This window comes from Protopterus annectens, chromosome 7.part0, assembly GCF_019279795.1.
Source record: "Protopterus annectens isolate FY-2018-M chromosome 7.part0, PAN1.0, whole genome shotgun sequence".
Lineage (NCBI taxonomy): Eukaryota > Metazoa > Chordata > Ceratodontiformes > Protopteridae > Protopterus > Protopterus annectens.
Genome location: NC_056739.1, coordinates 1331754237 through 1331768759, shown reverse-complemented (window position 1 = coordinate 1331768759; position 14523 = coordinate 1331754237).

Genomic DNA, 14523 nt, shown 5'->3' with positions numbered 1-14523 from the left:
GATGGTGTAGTAGTAGCATTGTTGCCTCACAGCTGCAGGTTCTCAGGTTTGATTCTTGGCTGGGGTTCCTTATTTGTGGGGTCCGTATCTTCTCCCTGTGTTTGTGTGGGTTTGCTTTTGTGTCCTCCCATGTTACAAAGACATGTCTGTATTATTTCTTCCTGGGCCTCTGCTGAAAATTGTTTTTTTGTTCCAAGTCAGACTGTCCTGATTAACAAATGTTAAATAAAATTGACAGGCATTTGAATTTCAGACTTCAGGTTTCTGAATGTTTAACTCCTTGCAAATTTGATGGTGCACTGGTAGTATTGTTGCCTCACAGCTATAGGTTTTCTGGTTTGATTCTTGGTTGGGGTGGCTTCTGTGTGTAGTCTGCATCTCCTCCCTGTGTTTGTGTGGATTTGCTCTGGTGCCTTGCCATTTTACAAAGACGTGTCTGCAGTATTAATCCCTGCGTCTCTGCTGAAAACTGTTTTTGTTCTGTCCGCAGTAAAATTGACCGGCATTTGAATTTCAGACTTCAGGTTTCTGAATGTTTAATTCCTTGCAGATTTGATGGTGCAGTGGTAGTATTGTTGCCTCACAGCTATAGGTTTTCTGGTTTGATTCTTGGTTGGGGTGGCTTCTGTGTGGAGTCTGCATCTCCTCCCTGTGTTTGTGTGGATTTGCTCTGGTGCCCTGCCATTTTACAAAGACGTGTCTGCAGTATTAATCCCTGCGTCTCTGCTGAAAATTGTTTTTGTTCTGTCCGCAGTAAAATTGACCGGTATTTGAATTTCAAACTTCATGTTCTTCAGAATACATAGTAGCACAACCTTTTTTTCTAGCAATTTTCTAAGTTTATAAGATGAATATTTTAAATTTGTGCCTATTTTTGTGACTGTATTCCCCCATTATTGGCTTTGTCCAGGTTTTTGTGCTAAGGTTGACAGCTATGGCAAGAACTGAATTCACTGAATATGGACTGTAGAATTGTGCATATTTACTGATAAAGGTGCACTGTAGAATTGTGCATATTTACTGATAATGGTGGACTGTAGAGTTGTGCATATTTACTAATAATGGTGGACTGTGGAATTGTGCATATTTACTAATAATGGTGGACTGTAGATATTGTGTATATTTACTAATAATGGTGGACTGTGGAAGTCTGAGTAGACTTTTTTATGATAAATGTTCTCAACTGGGCAGTTTTGCCATTATGGGTGCATATGTTTTGTTTCATTGCTTACTGGAAAAATGTTCAAAACAAATTTAAAACACCCTCTAACAAGTGTACTGTATTGTACAAGGAATATAATTTTAGTACAATGAGGAAGGTGTATCAAAGAGCACATGTATGTTTCATATGCAAGGGGCCTATGATTCGAAAACAGCCCAAAATTAATCTTTATCTGCCACTGGCAAAATGTATTTTCTTTGAATGTGGGTTTCAATGCTGTTTCAATGAATGTGAGTTTCAAGGGCAGAGAAGTTTTAATGCTAAGTTTTCATTGTGAGACTGCATTGCTTTGTTTAACAGATGACTTAATGTTTGTGCTGTAAAATACAAAATAAAACTTTCAAATGAAGTCCAACTCATCATTGAAGTAAAGCAGTATGCACATTAGTGTTTATGGTAAATGGAGTGAAATAGCCAAGTAATGGTTCATTGGAATGGCTGCAGAGGCTCCATTCAACCATTATTTTGTCGGGGGGGGGGAAGGGCAGCAAACTCAGACAGGCCCAGCTGAACTATACCTCCCAACTGTCCAGATTTTCAAAGAATGAATAGATTTTTGCTTCTTATTTTTGGTTTGTTGTTCATAAAATTTGTAGTTTTAATTCCTAAATGATTTGCCAGAAGTCACTAAATAATAAGTTTCAGACTTCATAACCTTCATAAAAATGCATGTTAAAGTAAGAGCCGTTCTATCAACTGTCTCAATTTATACAAGAGCAATTTTTAGTACTGTTTATATGTGCCCCCAATATATTTGGCCTTGTTCAGATTTACTGTATTAACAGGTTGAGAGGTACATGCAAATAAATTGCTTTATAGAATTAGGCATAGCCAACCTCTCAACAGTCCCCAATTTTTGGCTCAAAATGTTGCTCTTCCCCCTAATAATCCCTCCGCAAAATAGCAATTTTGGAAGAAAACATGGAGGGTTTACAATTAAGAAATAACTGTAATAATCAAAGTTATAGATTACTTGAAATGCATGTAGATTCTTTTATTTTGTTAGCTGCTCAAGGTAGCAGTACTAATATTAAAGTATCCCTTCTTTGACAGGTAGCAGCTGTATTGTGTGTCTATTTTATATTTTTGCATCACATTTTTGGTCGATTTTTCATAAAATTGTGTTTTTTGGCAAATTAGTGACAAATCACTAAAGACTGAAGTTAGAAAATGACAGACATTTGAGTTTCAGATTTTATACCCTTCAGAAAATTCATACTAATGCAAGACCTATTCTATTATCTTTCTAAGTTTATTAGAGCAATATTTAAAAATTGTCCTTATTGTTGTGCCTTTGTCCCACTTCTGTGTATGGCTTTGTCCAGATTTCTTGCTCTTGAGGTTGAGAGGTATGACAAATGTGTCAGGGCCATCACAGTCAGCCAGAGAGATTTCAAATTGTGACATGCTTGTTGCACCCCACTCCCCATGTAGTGACTCTGGATGTGTCCAAGCAAGGCAAGGAGTAGTTGTATCTACCTTGGATGGGGAGGACACACTTCATAAGTACTACAGTGGCTTTTCATCTGTCCTTGATTTTGCAGAATGGTCTGGTTTCTGTCATATTTTTGTACTGTTGATTTATGTTTATTACTCAGATTTATGCTTATTACTCAAAGTGCCTGTTGCTCTGTGTTTAAGTAGCAATGCTTTAATGACCATAAGGTAAGCTTGTCTGACATCGTAAGATGCAAGTAAGCTTTAATAAGCATACTGTTAAAGAATTGCCAACATTGAAAGCCTTTCTGTTGTTGCCATGCAGAGAATACTTGACTAGATAATGTATAAGCCTTGGGTATTAAAGGACAGGATTCCATTATTTTAAAAAGCTCATTACACTTGTTGGAGACTTCCAGTCATCTCTACAGACTTTACCCGTAAACTAAACAGAATGCCAATCATGTGTGGTCCATACCCTGTACAGTAATCCTTTAAGCAATGTATCTTGAGCTTGTTTCTTGTTTGCTTTTCATTTTTTACTTTTATCATGTTTTCCCCAAGAAACAAGTTGTCAGGCAGCAGGTCTTTTTTGGATAAGAAACCTTTTAACAAGTGGGGGCATCACATAGATTTCTACTTTCAGCATGTTGCTTGGTACTTTAATAAAGCTGAATATATTATAATTAGAACTGCAGTGCAAGGAGAAGTGGTTTGAGTTGAGTGCTTCTGGTTTTTCTTATACTTGATTTTGACTGGCATTCCAGTAATGTATTTAAAAAGTAATTTATTTTTTCATGCCTCACAACCTTTTGTTTCCATCTAGATATTAAGTAAGCTGTCATGCAGCCAATGCATTGAAATATTTGTATTCTTCTACACTTATTTTTGTCTTGATTGGACTTTCATAATGATGGTTTGCCACCCAGGGCAGTGTATTTAATTAAAGTTAGTTTTTTGTGGCTTTGTGCATAGCTCCACCCCTTTATGGTTGACCACACCCCTTCCCTTTGACCCCACCCATTCAGCGTCTCCTGCAGCCCCCCTGTGATTTGAAGTCACCAGCCACCACCGAAGTTATGGTGCTACCCCAAAGCTTTCAGATCTAAATGATTAGGCTTAAAACAGCCCACAAGGGCAGCTAGCCTAGTACTTAGCTATGAACCTGTTTCTACTGGTGTTATTTCAGAAAACCTGTATAAGAGTACTAGGTAGTTCATGATGCTGCACTTGCTTGGTAGAGTTTTCATGTTTATTGGTGCTGTTTTCCTTGGAGAGGGCTGGAAAACAATTGTGTTTATTTGCAGCTTCAGTAGCTCAATGAGTAGCACACTTTCATTTGGTACAATTCTCTTCCCATGCCAGGTACTTGACTTACTTTTCCAATAATGACACTTCAGTGCAGCATAAGTGGGTATTGCACTCCTGTGCGTGCCATCCTTTGGCTGATATCTTTGACTGAGGTTCCATCTACCAGAGCTGGTATTAGCTTTTGGGTTGTAATGGATTCCATGGCACTTATCAAAATGGGTAGGGGAAGTTACCTGGTGTCCTAGACAAATTTCCCCTAGTCAGTATGAATAAACACCTCAGTCTGCTCTGAAAAGATGCCATTAGCATAGAGGGACTAAGCTGGTCAACAAAAAGTATAAATAAATTATGGTTGCCATTATGTCTCAATTATCTCATTATAGTTTTGTACTTTGACTATTTTAATCCATCAGAATCATTGTTATGATTATTATATCTCAATAGATCTACCATTGTAAATTGATCTTGGATTTTTTTCCCAGAATCCACTTTAAGCCCACTTTATATATGAATCAAGCTAGACAAGAGGAAGTCATTGTTTTAACTTATATCTAAACAGAATGGCAGTGGTGTGTATTTAACTGTAGTTGAAAATGCAAAACAAAACAAACTAGTTGAACTGCATGTTTTAAGGTTTCCAGTTTTTAATTCAAGTGCTGACAGACCCTCTCCCACATTCTTCATAGGTATCAAAACTATTATTATAATGTAGGAGCTGTTAACTGGGTTCACCTTTACAAAACAAAAATAAAAAAGATCAGAACATCGACATTCATTATTGCAAGACTGAAAATACTGAAACCTGACATACCTGAATGCCAAAGCTTTCCCAGGGTAAGTAAACACTTGCCCAAACTTAAACTAAACATACCAAAGTAATTAAAACCCACCCAGGTGGGTGCACCCCCCTACACCCTGCTAACTATTTATACCAACTTTGGGATCACACTACAGTGGAGAAAACATCATGTTGAGCAAGTGCTTACTTTCCCTGGGAAAGCTTCAGCATTCAGCTATGTCAAGTTTCGTTATTTTCAGTCTTGCGAAAATGAACATTGGTGTTCTGATCTTCATTTTTTTAAAGTAAATCTGTTAACCAACCACTCTTGCTTCTGCTTCAAAAAACTTTAAACATTTAAAGTACTTTGCTATTCATTAGTGTCCGATGTGGGAAGATGTGTGTTTAGTCTTGAATGTTGGCAAAATATACTGTACTTATTTAAAAATATTTTCCTAACAGTGCAGCACAGATCAAAATAAATCTAACTTTCTTTTCTTGAATTTGGGTTAATGACATTGTTTTTCTTTATCTTTTGAGGCAAAAATATCTAAGTGCATGATATCCCCCCCCTGCCATTGTACTGGTAGCTACACCTGAGACTTGTTACATTGCACGGTACAAACAGTTCATCAAAACCATAACCCTTGAGCTTGACAAGTGTGGTTTTTCTGTGTTGTGAACAGTGCCAGGATTTAGAAGCTTATGTTTTTCACAGTTTTTTTTCCATAGGGAAATTCTGTTTCATTTTTTTAACAGTGGCTCATGGTTGAGTTGTTACCATGTATCTTGTAGTCTATACTATATTGGTATATGTTTTTTTCTTTCATGTGTCTTGTGTGCCCCACTAGCTATGTAGCTATTGTTGTGCTGGGCAAGAAAAGGAACCTGAAGCCACCACTGCTCCTTGCAGTTATGAGAAAATGTTGTATACAATTGCATATCTGCAGAGGTTCCTATGCTTGATGAAAAGACTGGAGTCTAAAACAAATTTAACTAATGAATATAGCCACTAGAAGGTTGAGGAGTCCATATCAGCCTACTGCCTTCAGATTTTTGCCTATGCTGGAGAACTGTCATTGTGGAAATCAATATAGCTACAATATTATAGCATTTTACATTTAATAATACTTTTGGAACAAATAAGATTTAATCTTACATTGAATATTGAATGGCTCAATAAAAAGCCTATTCTTTACCAGCTGATTTCCGTCCTCAACCTGTTATTAGTTTGCCAGAAATAGATGTTTCACTATAGCTATTCACATGGTGATTGTCGCATTAAGGCACAAGACCTCCATGCATTAAGAGACTTCTCAAAATCTGGAATACTAAGACTTATCAAGACTAGCAAATACAAAGCACAGGAAGCATTAAGCAAACTTCAGAACAGAGTCTAATGAAATGCAAAAAGAATTAAGCAAACTTTAAAACAGAGTTTAAAGAAATGCGTCTGATGTTAAGCTAGGAGAACAGGACAGAAGGAATTATGATATTTTACAGCAACCAATAATCATCTAGCTTCAGACATCAGAATCTCTAAGCCAAAAATCCATCTTCCAATCTTTATTGACTACGGCATTGAGACCAACACCTTCTCTGTCAAAGAACAAACTTGGACGGTGCAGTGTTGTACCAGTAGCATTGTTGCCTCCCAGCAAGAGGTTCTCCAGTTCAGTTCTCAGCTGGAGTGCCTTCTGTGTGGAGTCTGCATGTCCTCCCTGCATTTGTGTGGGTTTTCTCTGGGTACTCTGGTTTCTTCCCACATTACAAAAACATGCATCTGGAGCATTTCTCCCCGGGCCTCTGCTGAAAATTGGCTTTATTCCAAGTCAGACTTTCCCAGTAAACAAATGTTAAAAATAAAAAAATGAAACAATATCAAATGCAGCTCTTTAAAAGGTAAATTGCACTGCTTTCAGAATTGGCTAGTGTTGCTCATCTTGTTTTACTATTGAAGACAAACAGGTGGGGTACTTCATTTATATGCTTTATTACACAGAAACACATCAGGATGGATAGCAGCAGTACAAAATATAAACAAACTGATTAACTGACAGACTAGACAGACATACATGCTTACATCTCAACAACTTACTACAAAATGGCAGTCAGGCTCGCACGTGCTCAGTATTTATACACTTGTGCAAGCCTCTAGAAAGCTTCTTAGAGGTATTTATACATATTGATTTACATTTATTTTATTTATTTTACATTTGTTAACCAGGATAGTCCAACTGGATACATGTCCATTTTCAGCGGAGGCCCGGGGAGAAAAGCTCCAACGAAACACATATGCAAGACATACAAACAATATATTTTACATGTTTCTAGTATATTCAACCAGGCAATATAGATGAGCACACATTATTAATTCCTTCACAAAGACATATATAATGATCAATACATATACAAACAATAAAGTATGTTAAATATCTATCTAGAGTCACATCATGCATTTGAATGTAGTATTGATAAAACTAAACAGTCCTATCAGGAGATTATGTGTTTAAGGCAAGAGTTATAGCAGGAGTGGAGTAGGACTGAACTTAGTCTGGTGTGGAGCAGGGACATAACCATTTGTTGCTGAGATGGTTTTTGATAGATTTTTTAAATTTGGATAGAGAAAATTCCAGGGTGATGGATAAAGGCAGGGAGTTCCAAATTTTGGATATGTAAGATGAGTAGAGGGAGTCACCGGTATCATTGTGTGATCTAGTAACTGTTAATATTAACTTATCTGTGGCACGGAGTTGCCTAGGACAGGAATACTGTTGAATTAAGTTACTTAAAGCTGGTGTTTTATTTGGGTGGGAGAACAGCTTATAAGTAATGATAAGTTGATTGTATATTAATAAATTTGACAGGTCAAGCCAGTCCAATTGTTTTAGGTTATGACAGTGATGGGTTCTAAAAGATGAGTTATTAGCAAATTTGGCTATTTGATTATAGCAGGTTGCCATTTTGCCGGTTTCTGTTTTGGATAGATTTGTTAGGATTGGGAATGCATAAAGTAATGTTGAGAGCAAGTGAGTGTGAGCAATTGTGGTCCTAGAAGTATGGGTCAAGTAGGATTTGTGTTTGTAGAGACTACCTAGCTTTATGTGAGTGTTTTTAATAGATAGATTAATGTGGATATCAAACTTTAACTTGTTATCAATGGTGACGCCTCGTAGTTTTGTGTGAGATTTGGGTGTGATAAGTGTACCATTTTTAGAGTGAATATTGAAAGTGGCGGTAAGGCTGGTATTTTGTGAGGGGTGAAATAGCAGGATCTTGGTCTTTGTGGGGTTAAGAATGAGACCATTGCCAGTAAGCCAGTTTTCAACTGAGTGGAAATTATCCTGGGTTTTATTGTATAGTTCTTGCAGGGTTAAGGCACTGCATATTATAGTGGAATTGACTGCATATTGGATAAGGCTAGTGCTATTTGCTGCTGAGTGGAGATTGTTTGTGAAAACTGAGAATAGCAAGGGACCCAGTATTGATCCCTGAGGTACCCCAAGAATGATTGATAAAAGTGGAGGCAAGTTATTGTTCCACCTTACTGCGTGTTGCCTGTCCCTAAGATAGTTGTCTAACCAGGAGATTGATTGGTTGTCTAATTCTAGGTTTTTGAGTTGGCAGATGAGTTTGTCATGGCTAACCATATCAAAGGCTTTTGATAGGTGTAAGAAAAGGCAGAAGTAAGTTTACCATTGTTCCTGTTATGGTTTATGGTATCTGTGAATGATAACAGAGCTGTGGTGGTACTATGACCTGGACAGAAACCATGTGAGTTGGAGATATGAGTTCCTGATTTATAAGGTGGGACATAAGTTGATGGTGGATGCATTTTTCTAATATTTTAGCCAGTGAAAATAGAATAGCGATTGGTCAGTAGTTGGACATGTCATAGGAAGTGCCACCTTTGTGAAGAGGTATGATATAGGCAGTTTTCCAAATCAGGGGTACTGTAGCTACAGTGATTGACCTATTGATTAGTATAGTAACTGGTACAGCTATTTCTACTGTTGCTAGTTTTAGAAAGTCATTGGGGAGGGAATATATTCCTAGTGTTGTGGGTTTCAGCTGGGATAGTAGTTTTCTTATGTAGCTGGTTGGGGTGGGTTGTAGTTTAAAAGTGGGCATGTAGTTAGTGGAGGTGGGAACACCTGTTGTAGTGACAGTGAGATATTGTTGGGCTAGAGCTTGTATAGTTTCAGTAAAGAATGTATTGAATGATTTGGCTATGTTGTCTTTTGTTAAACCTGATGTTGGGGGTGGGGTAATTGTTTTACCAGGGTGTAGTAACTTGTTTAAACCTGCCCAGAATTTCTTAGGGTTATTCATGTGCTGGGTTTGATGGATAATGAAGTAGTTTCTCTTGTCTTGGATAACTAGTTTTTTGGTTAGATTCCTAATCTGTTGGTAGGCTTGCTGTGTACTACGGCTTTTATTGGACCTCCAGGTTGTCCAGGCTCTATTTCTTTCAGCTATTTTTTTCCTAGTTTCCCTAGTTAGCCATGGAACTGGTTTTGACTTTACTCTAGTAGTTCTTGCAGGGGCGTGTCTGTTTAATATATCTAAGAAGGTGGAACTGAAGTGTTGAATAGCTTTGTTTAAGGGTAAGTAATAAAGGTCAGACCAATTATATAGCTTTAGTTCTTGTCTGACATGAGTGGGGTTAAAGTGTTTTTTGTTTCTAATTATTTGAAGTATAGGACTTTGGGGGTAATGGGAGTTGTATGTAAGTAAAAAAGTCGTTTGATGGTCACTCAATGAGTTTGGAAGGGTTCCGGCTAAGTAGGAGCAGGGTATTTTATTTAGTAAGATCCAGTCTAATAGGCTTTCTTTTTTACTGTTTTTGACTATTCTGGTGGGCTGTTTGATTACTTGAGAGAAGGTATGAAGATTGATATGGTTAGTGGTTAGTTGAGCAGAGCATGTGAGCCAGTCTATATTAAGGTCACCTAATACTCTGCGAGATTTGCGACAGGCTCGACATTTAGGACCCATCACTGTATTAATTATCAAAAACTAGGTTGGCTAGAGTTACCTAATCTACTTCTATTTAAACAATTAACATTTGCCTATGAAATCCTGTATCAGCCTAACAACACACCAATTCTTACCAACCTTATCACCCCCTACAGCAACCTTAAGACCCTACGCTCATCTAGCAAAATACTAGTACAAATATGCAAAACCTACAATAAGGCAGGGGACTCTCTGTTCTCTAATACTGTGGGTAAAACCTGGAACTCTCTCCCAAGCGACCTGACCTCCCTACCTTCACTAACACAATTTAAAATCAGGCTTAAAACCTACCTCAAATCACATTGGTTGTGCACCTGTCTGAACCCAGACTAACCTCTCACGTCTTCCTTTCACTAAGTTACAAGTCTTAATTACTGTATAATCTAACTGCCTAATGAAAACCAGAATTATAACTGGCCTTTCAATTGATTGGACTCTCTTTCTATATCAAAATATGACTCTCATTCTCCCTACTATGTTAACATATATACTTAACATAAGATACTACAATCAAATGTGTTGTGAACTGAACATATTTCCATATTTACTAAACTACCTACTCCAATATGATCTTTCATGCATAAAATAGCTTAACTTTATATGGTACTTCCACCTGTTAAACTTTGAATTGTTTTATTTTTTGATTTAAGTAAAACATTGTTCTGTACTCTCGAGGAGCTTTTCTCCCCGGGCCTCTGCTGAAAATGGAAATGTATCCAGCTGGACTAGCCCGGTCAACAAATGTAAAATAAAAAAAAAATAAATAAATAAATAAATAAAATACAATGGTCTCTTGAGGCATGGATTGAGATAACCATTGAAGGAATGTCTCCATGATAGAGATGTTATTGCCTGGTGGGATATAGCCTGTTACTAGGTTGATGGCTTTTCTGTTACTTATTTTAAGCTTTGCTAAGAGAATTTCTGCTTTTTCTAAAGGGGGTGTGGTTACCTCAAGTTTAGTTATGGATAAACTATTTTTGTATAGCAGGGCAATGCCTCCATCCTTTTTACCTAGTCTATCTTGCCTAAGTATACTATATCCAGGTGGCAGGATCTCGGTATCTTGGGTAGATGGTTTTAGCCATGTTTCTGTTATACTGACTATATCTGGGGAGCATTGAGAAATGAGAGTGTGTAGTTCATGTGTTTTGTTGTTTATGCTTCTAATATTTAGGTTTAGGAGGAGTAGAATATTTAATGGCCTGGAGTTAAGTTGTGTTGTCTTGGGAAGCTGATGTGAATTGGTCAGAGGACTTGTATTGTTAGGTCCTGGGTTTGGGTAGATATCACCAGCACTCAGGAGCTGGTGATGGACATTATGCATTAATTTTGCTAGTTTTTCTAGTATGGTACAGCATTTTTGGGTTGCTGTTGATTTGGAGTAAGAGGTAAAGAGTCTAATATGGCTATAGCTTACAGCAGTAGTATTGTATAAGCTGGGGTTAATTGTTAGGGAGTAAGGAGATAGGATGGGAGAGAAATTGGCAGTGGATTTATGGGGTTGTGGGAAGTTGTCCTGTTCTGGGTAGTTGTAAGATGTGGTGTGATAGGCACATACTAAGAAGGATAGTAGTGACATTTGCAGGAGGTATGTCTTCATTATTAAGGAGAGGTGGTAATTGGTTGGATTTGTAGGTGTGGTATGTTTGAGTAAATGTGGGGTGGGAGGGATATGGATTGGTTGTTGGGTTTGTGGGGGGAGTGGATAGCTATGTATAAATGTAGTTGATGTGAGGGTGGGTGGGAATTGGGGTAGGGTTGGGGAGTGGAGTGAGCCCGAGCATTAACAAGCTGAAAGGTAAGCCCTCAAAAAACTATCAATTAAACCTGGGAGTGGAGCTGGATATTGGGTATGCTACAGGTTTGCTGTTCGACTGCTAGCTAGAGTATTAGGAATTTCAGAATGTTACCTTGTCCTTCAATAGTTTAACTGCCTTGAACAGCTATTTCCAGATAATGACCACCTCAGTCAGGTATATCAAAGCACCTTAGGTTTAATGAATTACCTACAATATAATGACATTTGGTGAAGACATGCAGTTGTACAGAAAATAAAAAATAAATACAACATTCATGTCCAAGTTGCCATGTATCTGGAACATGGTCTGGAAATGCTACCTGATCTAGTGATATAGCAATCAGAATTTAGTTTAGCAACATGGACAGCCATCGTGAATAACTTGCTTCAGGAGTTTTGGGATACTTCTCAGGAATAGGGATATTTACTGGAACATCCTCTGGAACTAGAACGTTGGATAACTCACTCTGAGATTTAGAATCTTTCTCACAGTTATGATACTGCAAATGTTTCCGATTCTGCATAAATTCTGCTCCTTGCGATTCCACAATGTATGATCTTGGCTCTGGACATACACTCTTCACAACACCACTCCAATCAAAACCTTTGGATATCTGCAACCTTACTATCTCAGCTTCTCGTAATGGATTGAGTGGTCTTATCATAATAAGACTTCTGGGATAAGCACTTCTTTAACAGATGGGCTTTCACTGATCTGTTGTTCTTGACACATGGAATTAATAATGAACTAATTGGTAGTACTGGTTCTGGTTTGTCTCAGCAGAAGTCTCTGTGCAGGTGAACTAATGAACATTTCTGAGATTAAAAAAAAACATTGCTATTGTCTCATTTTGACTTCTCTAGTAACTGTTTCACACTTTGAACTGCATTTTCTGCTAAACCATTTGTCTGCAGATACTCAGGGATACTTGTGACATGAGTAAAGTCCCACTTTTCAGCAAATCTCTTGAACTGCTGGCTTGTAAACTGTGTACCATTGTCAGAAATAACTTTGTGCAGACTACCACGGATTGCAAAATGATGCTTCATCTTAGTAATGTCAGTACTTGATGCTAGTTTAGGAAGTAGGTCAATATTGAACCAGTTTGAATAAGAGTCTACTAACACCAAGTAATGTTGACCATTCCATTTGAAAATGTCTGCAGCTATTGTCGACTAAGGTTGTTCAGGAATCTGATTTAGCTGAAATGGTTCTTTCTGTTGATATGGCTTAGTACTATTACATACAGAACAAGATGAAAGTACTCACTCAATATCCTTTGACATAGAAGGCCAAAATGCTAGTTCTCTCACCATTCTTTTGGTAGAATCTACTCCAGGGTGGCTATGATGCAAGATGGTAATATACTCTTCTTGCAAGGATTTTGGAATAATCACTTTTGGACCTTTCATGATGATATCATTGTCAAACAAAATCTCATCTCTGTAAGGAAAATAAGGTTACAGGTCTATTGGTAAACAAGACTGCTTTGATGGCCATCCTCAACTGATAAGGTGGTTGAGCTTCTGAAGAACTGGATCTGTGGATGTATGACTTCTAAGCTCATCAAGACATGTGGAAGAAATATTTCTCACTTCCATGACTTCAAAATCAAGTTTCTCATTTCATGCTGTTCAGTAGCATTTCTGGGTGATCTGGATAAAGTATCAGCACGATGAAGAAGTTTGCATTTTGTGTAGACAAGAAGGAAATTATACTTTTCAATGTGAGCATCATGCATTGCAATCTGGCTGGAGCTGTATGCATAGGCTTTCTCAAAATAGTGACTAGAGGTTGGTAGTCAGTTTCAATCTGGATAGGTCTACCATAAATATAATCATGAAACTTCGAACATGCAAACACAATTGTCAAAAGTTTTTTATCTGCACACACACTGCATTTCAGCTTGGGTTAGAGTTCTGGATGCTTAATACTGGTCTACCCTCTTGAAGAATGACTGCACCAAGACCAAATTTCAAAGCATCACAAGAAAGAGTAACTGGTTTGTGAGCATCATAGCATCTGAGAGTTGGTGGACTGTCAATTCTCTGTTTCAGCACATCAAATGCTCTTTGGTGTTGTTCTATCCATGACCAAGATACATCTTTGCATGTCAGTTCTCTGACCGGTGCTGAAAGTTGGCTCAAGTCTGGAAGGAACTTGCTTAGACAGTTAACCATGCCAAGAAAACATTGTAGTGCTTGAACATTGTCTGGAGCTTGCCTCTCAAGAATTGCTGTTTGCTCGGAAGGATCCAGTTGTAAGCCTGAACTGGTAAACAAAGACCAACATAAGTAACTTCTCATAGCCTAAACTTGCACTTCTAAGGATTCAGCTTAAGATTCAATTCACATGCTCTTTACAGAACTTTCTTGAGGTTTCTGTCATGCTCAGCTTCACCATTACCTCTTACTAGAATATCAGCTACTATAATAGCACACAGATACCCAAAAAAAAATGTCTCCATTGCATGCTGGCAGACTTCACTGGAAGAATTTATCCCAAATGGCATTCTCAGAAATCTGTACCTGCCAAAAGGAGTACTGAAAATGGTTAGCAATGAAGATTTTCAGTCAAGCAAAATTTGCCAAAATTAACTCTTTGCATCTACATTGGGTATGAGAGCAGTGACTTCTTCAACTGTACACATTGGATGATGAGGTCTTTTCAGTGCTTTGCTCAAATCTCATGGATCAATACATATTCTGATATCATCTGAGCTTTTCTTATGAGCAACGACCACCGTGGAAGATACCCATTCAGCAGGTTCATCAACTGAACAAATTACACCTTGCTGCACCATTTTATCTAGCTCAGCTTTGACTCTGTTCTGCATAGCTACTGGAACTTTCCAGGCTGCTGTGACAATTGGACAGACCTCTGGATCTAATTTCATGGAGTACACAACTGGGAGTTAGGCAAGTTTGTCTTCGAAAAAATCAGCATTGGCATAA